This window comes from Ornithorhynchus anatinus, chromosome 14 (genome assembly GCF_004115215.2).
Source record: "Ornithorhynchus anatinus isolate Pmale09 chromosome 14, mOrnAna1.pri.v4, whole genome shotgun sequence".
Taxonomy (NCBI): domain Eukaryota; kingdom Metazoa; phylum Chordata; class Mammalia; order Monotremata; family Ornithorhynchidae; genus Ornithorhynchus; species Ornithorhynchus anatinus.
In genome coordinates, this window is record NC_041741.1 from 7,210,096 (window position 1) to 7,220,359 (window position 10,264).

Here is a 10,264-nt window from a genome sequence, read left to right on the forward strand (position 1 = left end):
GACTGTGCTCTGGCAATGCCTTCCCAGCAAATGATTTGAAATTCTACTAGTAAGCACCGAATACCACAATTATCATGTCCATAGCGCTGTGCTAAGCTCTGGAGTACGCACGGGATAACCAGACCCAACACACTTGCTGTCCCACCGGGGGCTCACAGTCTAAAGAGGAAGGAGAAGAGGTATTTCATCCCCATTTTACAGGTAACCGTAGCACAGAGAGGTGAAGTGACTGTTCCAAGGTCACACAGCAGGCACGTGGTGGGCTCCTGGATTCGAAGGCAGGCTCTCCCGATGCACAGTCCTGTGTTCTGTCCACCAGTCTAGGCTGAGGAAACAGAATGGGGCTGGGAGTCAGGAGTTCTAGTCCTGGATCTGCCACCTGCTGTGTGACCTCGCGCAAGCCACGTAACCTCTCTGGATCTCGGCTTCTCCGTATGCAAAAGGGGGAGAAGATAGATGCCTGTTCTCCCTCCCTCTTAGACCGTAAAACCCAAGCGGGCCCATCTGTTAGACTGTGAGCCGTCGCTGGGAAGGGATTGTCTCTATCCGTTGCCGAATTGGACGTCCCAAGCGCTCAGTACAGTGCTCCGCACACAGTAAGTGCTCAATAAATACGATCGAACGGATGAATGTGAGTCAGGAACCATTTTGAATCTACCCCAACACTCGGCCCCTAGTAGGTGTTTACTATTATCATTAAGAGTTTGTAAAGTGCACTCCAGAAGAACGATCTTATAAACTACTTTTTAAAAAGCGTCACAATCCTCTTCAGTGCTTGGGTGAGGACATTCATTTACATGATTCTTTTCCAGATTGATTTTTTAAAGCATTTCCATGTTTTCAATCACTTGTCTGGAGATTATGATGCAATAAATCAGGCTTGATTTAGCTAATTTTTTTTTGAATTCCAACTATTTTGGTAAAACTGTCTAACCGTATTGGATGTGTCAATTCGTTTCACATATTCCCCTTTAGATGTTGCCAGAATTCCCTCTTTACTCTTATTCTGAATTTTATACTCATTCGATAGTACTTATTGAACGCTTACTATGTGCAGAGCACTGTACTAAGCGCTTGGAATGTACAATCCGGCAACAGATAGAGACGATCCCTGCCCAACGACGGGCTCGCGGTCTAAACGGCGGATGAAAAGTCAACCTTATATAGAGATTATAGCTATTTCTGAATTCATCCGGTGCATAACCACGACGTAATACCACATGAACTTTTTATTCCTAATGTTGCAACTGCTAATAAGATTGAAGATTTTAGCCAAGTCTAAGCAAATCAAATGCATTTAACGTCTACCTTCCCGGTAAGCATTTAAGGCTCAGTCCAGCTGTGATTCCCATCTGAGTCACGCGATATTAAAATCGCACTTCAGTTCACGGCGTGATGCTTCCTAATACTTAGCCTGAGATCCTATCGGTTTTAAACAAAGTTCAAGACGCAGATGGCTTACGACTCGGGGTTCCGGACAACAGCGATCCAAAACCTGTATACGGATCAAGGTTCTCGGGAAACAGCTGGGGAAAATGAGCACCATTTTACCGTCCCTCGAACTCACCCGCCTCGCCTCTGACTCGGGACGTTCTTCCTCCTCGAATCCGACGGACGCTCACTCTCCTCCCCATTTAAAGTTTTATGGACGGCGCCCCTCCTCCGAGGGGCCTTCCCAGACCAAGCCCCGCTCTTCCTCATCTCCCAATTTCTCCTGCATCTCCCTAACCTGCTCCCTTCGCTCTTCCCCGCTCCCAGACCCACGGCACGTAAGTACAGATCTGTAATTTTATTCACACGTATTGATGCCTGTGTCCTATCTCCCACCCACCCGCCCAGACTGTAAACTCACTGTAAACACAGAGAAGCAGCGCGGCTCAGTGGAAAGAGCCCGAGCTTGGGAGTCCGAGGTCACGGGTTCGAACCTCACCTCCGCCACTTGCCAACTGTGTGAGTGTGGGCAAGTCGCTTCGCTTCTACTGTTACCTCATCTGTAAAATGGGGATTAACTGTGAGCCTCACGTGGGACCATCTGATTACCCTGTATCTACCCCAGCGCTTGGAACAGCGCTCTGCACATAGTAAGCGTTTGACAACTGCCAACGTTATTATTATTGGGGACAGGGAATCTAACTGCTTATTGTCGTATCGTATTCTCCCACGCGCTTAGTACAGTGCTCTGCACACAGTAAGCGCTCAATAAATACGATCGACTGAGCGAATGCCAGAGGGGCAGAAAACCGACCGGACACTGAGGCGGTTAAAGGAAGGGAGACCGTTTAAGAACTCAAAGGGGAAGACATCAAGGGGAGAAAGCGAGCCGGCTTGGGGCCGATAAACGGGAAAAAAGTAAAACCGTCTCTCCTTTCCGCCTGACTCTTTAGACTCCGGAAGAGCGAGGCCGTCCCCCGACTGACCCCATAACCCCGAGAGCGTATCAGGTCGAACTGCCTCGGTTCATCCGAATTCTACCGCCATCACAAACTCTCAGATTTTTAGATTAATCGTTTTTCGCCGGGGACCTACCCGTGCGTCGGCCCGGTTCTCCGCTCAGAACTTAAACGTGGAAATGGCCAGGTAGGGAAGTTCAAGGGAGAAACCCGGACGGCGTTAGAAACGGAGCCGGTGACGGGGCCCGTTCCATGAGAGCACAACCAGCACGGGATGAGACCGAGGGCCTTCCGCAAGGTTTGGGTCGAAACTGGGGGACAGCTTTTTTTTGTGGGGGGAAGGGGGCTCATCCTGGGCAATAGCTAAATTCCAAGTTTCTCAAAGTGTTCGAGTCGAAGGTTTCCGAACCTTAAGGCTGCAATTACTCTCCATTTGACATTCACTTCCAGCCGCCGCCAATCACGTCTAGTAGAGTCGGAGGAAAAGTCAAGGGATGCCCGGCGTCATTCTGCAGTAGCCCAGACCGAGAGGGCTGGGGTCGGGGGAAAGAAAACGGGGGGACGGGAGAAGGGGGACGGAGGAAGGGAGACGGAGATGGGGGGGGCGAGGTAAAGGGACAGAGAAGGCGGGGGGGGGGCGGGAGATGGGGCAGAGACACGGGGGGACGGACAGAGACACGGGGTTAGAGAGACACGGGGTTAGAGAGACACGGGGTTAGAGAGACACGGGGCCAGAGAAGACACGGGGGGAAGGGACAGAGAAGACACGGGGGGAAGGGACGGACAGAGACACGGGGGGAAGAGAGAGGGACACGGGGGGAAGAGAGAGGGACAGGGAGGGAAGAGAGAGGGACAGGGAGGGAAGAGAGAGGGACAGGGAGGGAAGAGAGAGGGACACGGGGGGAAGAGAGAGGGACACGGGGGGAAGAGAGAGGGACACGGGGGGAAGAGAGAGGGACACGGGGGGAAGAGAGAGGGACACGGGGGGAAGGGACAGAAAAGACACGGGGGGAAGAGAGAAACACGGGGGGAAGAGAGAAACATGGGGGGAAGGGAGAGACACGGGGGGAAGAGAGAGACACGGGGGGAAGAGAGAGACACGGGGGGGAAAGAGACAGAGAAGACACGGGGGGAAAGGGACACGGGGGGAAGAAAGAGACACGGGGAGAAGAGAGACACGGGGAGAAGAGAGACACGGGGAGAAGAGAGACACGGGGAGAAGAGAGACACGGGGAGAAGAGAGACACGGGGGTGGGGAGGGGAAGAGACAGAGACACGGGAAGGGGAGAGAAGGAGAAAGAGAGAGAAAAAAAGGCCAACGTAACCCAAGTGTCCGTGTGGAATTTCCGCGTGGCCGCCCACCTGCCACGGGCCCGTCCTACCTCTTGCCCCGGAACGCCCTCCCTCCTCAAACCCGCCCAACTGATCAGCATCATGATGGCATTTGTTAAGCGCTTACTTTGTGCCAAGCGCTGTTCTAAGCGCTGGGGGGGGGGGGGGGAATACAAGGGGATCCGGTGGTCCCAGGCGGGGCTCACCGTCTTCATCCCCATTTTCCAGATGAGAAAACCGAGGCCCGGAGAAGCCACACAGCTGATAAGCGGCGGAGCCGGGATTAGAACCCACGACCTCTGACTCCCAAGCCCGAGCTCTTTATAATGATGGTATTTCTTCAGCGCTGTTCTAAGCGCCGGAATAGGAATGATGGGATTTGTTGACCGCTTATTCTGTGCCAAACACTGTTCTAAACGCTGGAACCATCATCATCATGATGGTATTTGTTAAGCGCTTCCTAGGTGCCGCGCATCGTTCTAAGCGCCGGGGTAGGTACAAGGTCGCAAGGTCAAGAAGCAGCGTGGCTCAGTGGAAAGAGCACGGGCTTGGGAGTCAGAGGTCATGAGTTCGAATGCCGGCTCTGCCGCTTGTCAGCTGTGTGACTGTGGGCCAGTCACTTCACTTCTCTGGGCCTCAGTTCCCTCATCTGTAAAATGGGGATGAAGACTGTGAGCCTCACGTGGGACGACCTGACTCCCCTGTGTCTACCCCAGCGCTTAGAACGGTGCTCGGCCCATAGTAAGCGCTTAACTAATACCAACATTGTTATTATCAGCAATATCACATCGTATGACTGTCTCTCCCTCTCCAAGACCTAATCCTCTCAGATTTTTCATCCGGCATTCCACTTGGTCGCCCCGTCAACTGTAGTCTAGCAAACCGTCACCTTATCGTATATCCTTGTCAATAAATAGCACTTTATTCCGAGCTTGGCGCTAAACATCTGGGAGAGTCGATAGGCCTGATCCCTGCCCTCGAGGGCCTTACAGTCTTTGAATCCAAAAGAAAATAGTTCCGAGCCCCTGTGCCTCTCTATCGGACAGTCTGGAGCAACTGTACTGGAATTCTGTAGCACATCTGTCTCCCCTGCAAAGAAGATATTTCCTCCACAATTGAGATAGCAAAAAATTCATCTGAATGCCTGGATTAATCTGGCCCGTCCTGGACTATCTATGGTATCCCAAGCAGGTGTCTTCAACGCTACTGATTCTCGTTGGATCGCACTCGGGGGAGTTCCTGTGGGCAAATCCAATAAAAGCCGGGATAGCCACAAGAAGGCCCTTGAGGAGAGAGATTTCAGACAGGTCTCTGGAGTCCAGAAGTATTTGAGTCTTCATATATCAGCATTCATTTGCAAATGTTATTAAGATACATTTAAACCCTTTATCAAGTTCAATCAAGTCTGATTCGGAGAGATTGTGAAGATAAACATAATTAAAATCAACGTTCTACTTAGAATGGCAAAGCTAAATCACATTTTAATATGATTAATAAACCTCTCGAATAATTTCTGTGCTTCATAATGAGGAAAAATAAGCTTTGATGATCTCTCAAATTTTGTAATATCTAATCTAATCACAGGCTTCGAGTTCCAATGCCGCTTTTGACACCTTGTCCTCTGAGAAGACCTTTAAGCAATAACTGCGTATATAACAAATACCTGTCTATCGAACAGAATTTACAATGTCGGCACTGTTCGTCGTTTGACTTGTGCTTCCCTGAAATGAGAGTCTTCCGATTCTTGGCTTGGAGCCAGAGCCAATCTTTGCCCATTTGAATTCGGCCTCTCCTGTCAATAGACTCCTGCCCGGGAAATACATGATCAGAAATATCCTCGTTTGAGGCCAATTAAAAAAAAAAAATCGCCCATGTGAAATATCCTGAAAATTGAGGCTGAAATGTTAGAGAAGCAGCGTCGCTGAGTGGAAAGACCACGGGCTTGGGAGTCAGAGGTCAGGAGTTCGGATCCCGGCTCTGCCACTTGTCAGCTGTGTGACTGTGGGCAAGTCACTTCACTTCTCGGTGCCTCAGTTACCTCATCGCGTGGGACGACCCGATTATCCTGTATCTACCCCAGCGCTTAGAACAGTGCTCGGCACATAGTAAGCGCTTAACAAATACCAACGTTATTATTATTATTATTATTGGCGGGAGGGACTACCTTATCTGCCCGATGACATTCTCATATGCTGAGGCTGTAGATCCTCTTCTGAAGTTTTGCGAATCACAAAATGGAAACATTTCAAACCCACGGTGAATATATTCTGATTATATTCACGGTAAAAGTACAGCTCCTCAGATGGAGGCACACCCAAAGTGACAGGAGGCAGGCCTAGGCTACGGTCTCCATGTCTACTGTCATATTCCCTACTTCCTTTAAAGTGCGATGAAGCTCTGTCTGAAAATGGTCTCAGACCGCCCTGACTCTCTCTGCCTGTTGGTTAAAAACCTAGGAAAGTTTTAAATCACTTCTCACGCAAGTTCCGAGTAGTCTCTTCCTCTCCAAATTGTGGAATAAAGGCCGTTAAGCCTATCTGCGATAATGTCATAAATACATTCTTTCTTTGCTATCATGGCATATTGTATCATTGGAGAAGTTTAACAAAAGCAGAATTTTCTTCTTTAAACTGCCATTGAGGTAGGAATTGGCAAGCTAGAAAGGAGATAAATGTGGGGAAGAGTGAAAAACTGTATTATGGCTGTATTTGATGCAAAGTTGATATCTCTCCATAAAGGCATAAAAACCCTTAGGAACTTCATCTATTTTATGTAAGAATAACAAAGCAGAAATTACCCACAATAACTGCTTTTCATTACAGATATTGTGAAGCTCACAAAGCTATTTCAGCTTAGAGGCTTTCAGAATGCACATAATTTCAGCCTCCAAATCCTACTACAAAATGAATCCCCTGGTTCAATATTCACATGAATGATGAGTAACTCCTTACCAGTATATTTGTTCTTTTGATCATCTGCTCTGCCCTTTAGAAATTTGAAAAGAGAACCCAATTCAATTGTAGAGTAGATGTTTGTCAAACTCAATGAATGATAATAAGAGTTGACAGGTCTTGATCATGATGCTATCGCATGGAAGGTCTAGAATAGCTTTGACCATCAAATAGCTCATTAATATACTGGGAATTTTTTTTTTTTGGCCCCCAAAATGAGCAATAGTAGAAAACAGAGGAAAAATATATACTTTTGGGGAAAAGCTACTTCTAAAAATTTTCTTTAAGGTTACTTTTTTTGGAAAGGCATTCCTTTGCTGACCTAATCTCTTAATCCGTTGAAACAGGGTTTAAAGAAGGACCTGTTTTCAGAATTAACTGCATCTGTAGAACTGAATTGGACACTTCGCTTTAGCATGAGGTCACGACACGTTTAGAGTTAATCTACAGAAAGTAGCTACATCCCAAATTGCAACCGTTGCATGATCAAATATTTACCCTTTATTTCCAGGATCCACTAAATGGGAAAATATAGGAGGAGATGAGAAATGAATATGTAATGACAGCAGACATTTCAACTCTGAAAATCTCTTAGAAAATACTACTTGGTAATAAATTTGGATAAAGAGAGTAACTCTTTGGATTGCTGAGAAATTACAAAAGTTTATGTGAAATTGAATGTAGATACAAAAGTAGAGTGAATTACATATAATGGTATTTGTTAAGAAGCGTGTAAACTGGGGTGTGGTGAAAGAAGAGAGAAGAGGTGAGGGTGGGTGACAACTGATTGTTTTATCGCACTTGGTTTAGTCTGCGTCTCACATCGCTACCGCGACGTGGGATACGCACTTCCAGAAGATAGATGGGAAGCCAGGAGGAGGTGCAGAAAATATTGGACAAAGTTATCCAGGCCCCAACCCTGAAATCCGTGATCAACTTTCTTCTCAATTTCTAGAGTACATAGATATTTTTGGAGTCCCAAATGCGCAAATTCTCTCTTGCCTCTAAGACTGGCTGATAAATGAAGCAGGAATTGGATGTTTTATTTCTACAGTTCTCTTCCCTTTGTGTTGCCCACCGCAGATGTTCAGTAAATGCTCGTGACTAATTGATCCTTGTTCTTTGAGGATTCCCTGATAGGGTTCTCATCTAATGCTCTCTCCTGGCGACACCTGACAACTTTTGGAGAAAGCACTTTTCTTTTAGTGGAAGAATAGGGATCGATCAGTGGTATTTATTGAGTGCTTACTGTGTGCAGAGCATTGTACTAAATGATTGGGAAAGTAAAGTATGAAGGAGTTGAGAGAGGTGCTGTAGTCCTGTCTCAGAACTGAATGCAGTGTTTATTCATCAATGCTTAGTCCAGTGCTTGTCACAGACTAACAAATATGAGAGGCAGCGTGGTCTAGTGGATAGAGCACAGGCCTGGGAGTCAGAAGGACCTGGGTTCTAATTCCGGCTCCGCCACGTCTGCTGTGTGACCGTGGGCAAGTCGCTCAACTTCTCCGTGCCTCAGTTACCTCACCTCAGAATGGGGATTAAGACGGTGAACACCAGGTGGGACCCGGGCTGTATCCAACCTGATGAGCTTGTATCTACCCCAGCACTTAGTAGAGAACGTAGCATATAGTAAGTGCTTAACAAATACCATTAAAAAATGAGTATTATCCAGTGGTTGTACTAATCGAAGTAATGGTACTTATTGAATGTTGGTATTTGTTAACCGCTTACTATGTGCAGAGCACTGTTCTAAGCGATGGGGGAGATACAGGGTGATCAGGTTGACCCACGTGAGGCTCACAGTTAATCCCCATTTTACAGATGAGGGAACTGAGGCTCAGAGAAGTGACTTGCCCACAGTCACCCAGCTGACAAGTGGCAGAGCCGGGAGTCGAACTCATGACCTCTGACTCCGAAGCCCAGGCTCTTTTCCACTGAGTTCTGGTTGCAACACACTGGGCTTAGTGTTTGTAAACTCCACAAGGAAGGTACACTCTAATAAGGGAGGCACGAATATAAATATAACTAGTGGAAATTTAAAAATTCCATCCCTCCTCACATCAGACAGATCACCTCTCCCCCTATATTTAAGCCCTCCTGAAATCTAAAACTCCACAGACCAGCTTTCTCCAACTGATTTCCCAGGACCCTCCGCCACATCTTCGCTACAACTAGCTCTAGCACTTGAGAGAAGCGCTGAGAGAAGCAGTGTGCCTAGCGGAAAGAGCACAGGCTTCAAAGTCGGAGGACCTGGGTTCTAGTCCCAACTGCGTTACGTATCTATGAGCTCTTGAGCAGGTCACTTAACTTCTCTGTGTCTCAGTTCTGTCATCTGCCAAATGGAGGTTGAATATCTGCTCTCCCTCTTATTTAAATTGTGTACCAGGGACGCTGTCCCATCTGATTATCTTGTATCCCCCGGCACTTAGTACAGTGTTCTGCACAGAGAAAACACTTAACAACACAATTATTATTACTACGAACTGATTACACAGTGTGTGTGTGTACTCTATTTTCACCCTTCCAGTTGTAAATATTTTTTACATTTGTCTCTCCTGTTAGACTGTTATGAGCAGGGAATATATTCACTCATTCATATCTATTGAGCGCTTACTTTGTGCACAGCACTGTACTGAGCACTTGGAAAGTAATAATAATAATAATGTTGGTATTTGTTAAGCGCTTACTATGTGCCGAGCACTGTTCTAAGCGCTGGGGTAGACATAGGGGAATCAGGTCGTCCCACGTGGGGCTCACAGTCTTAATCCCCATTTTACAGATGAGGGAAATGAGGCACAGAGAAGTTAAGTGACTTGCCCACAGTCACACAGCCGACAAGTGGCAGAGCTGGGATTCGAACTCATGAGCCCATGCTCTTTCCACTGAGCCACGCTGCAATTCAGCAATACAGAGAAACAATTCCTGCCCACACCGGGCTTCCGACAGTGCACTGTCCTAAACGAGTACTCAATAAATGCTGTTGCTATTACTATTATAACTGAATATACACATAATCAATTCTGTTTGAGTGCTAACTGTGTGCACAGCATTGGACTGAACGACTGGGAGAGTACAACCCAGAGTTGGTAGACATGTTCCCTGCCCACAACAAGTTTACAGCCTAAAGGGAAAGATTCAAGAGGATTTTCCCACCTCTGCTTGTGTTCCCAGGGGGAAAACTAAAAAAACAGAAAGAGCTAGTGATCGTGGTTTTAGAATCTGGGATTTTTACGCGGCGATCAGGAAGCTGGGGTTTTCAAAATGACCTGATGACATACTGTGGAGAGAGAACATTCATTTCCTCCGACGCGCATCCCAGAAGGTACCTCGGCCCAAGCTCTCCTGGCCCCCAGGTGGCTGAGAATTAAAATTCCCCTTGCATTGGGCCAATTTTCTCCGTCGAATTCTTGGCGTTCTTTTCATTCATCCGTTACTAGATAATGCTTCACCACCATGTGCTCTTTAATAGTAATGAACCCCTGTGTATGTTCTGAATGATGAAAAGCCTGTTATTTTCCTCAAGAAGAGTGTCAAAGCACAGTGGAATCCCGTTTCAATAGTCGAGATGAACAATCCATTTGAATCATCGCA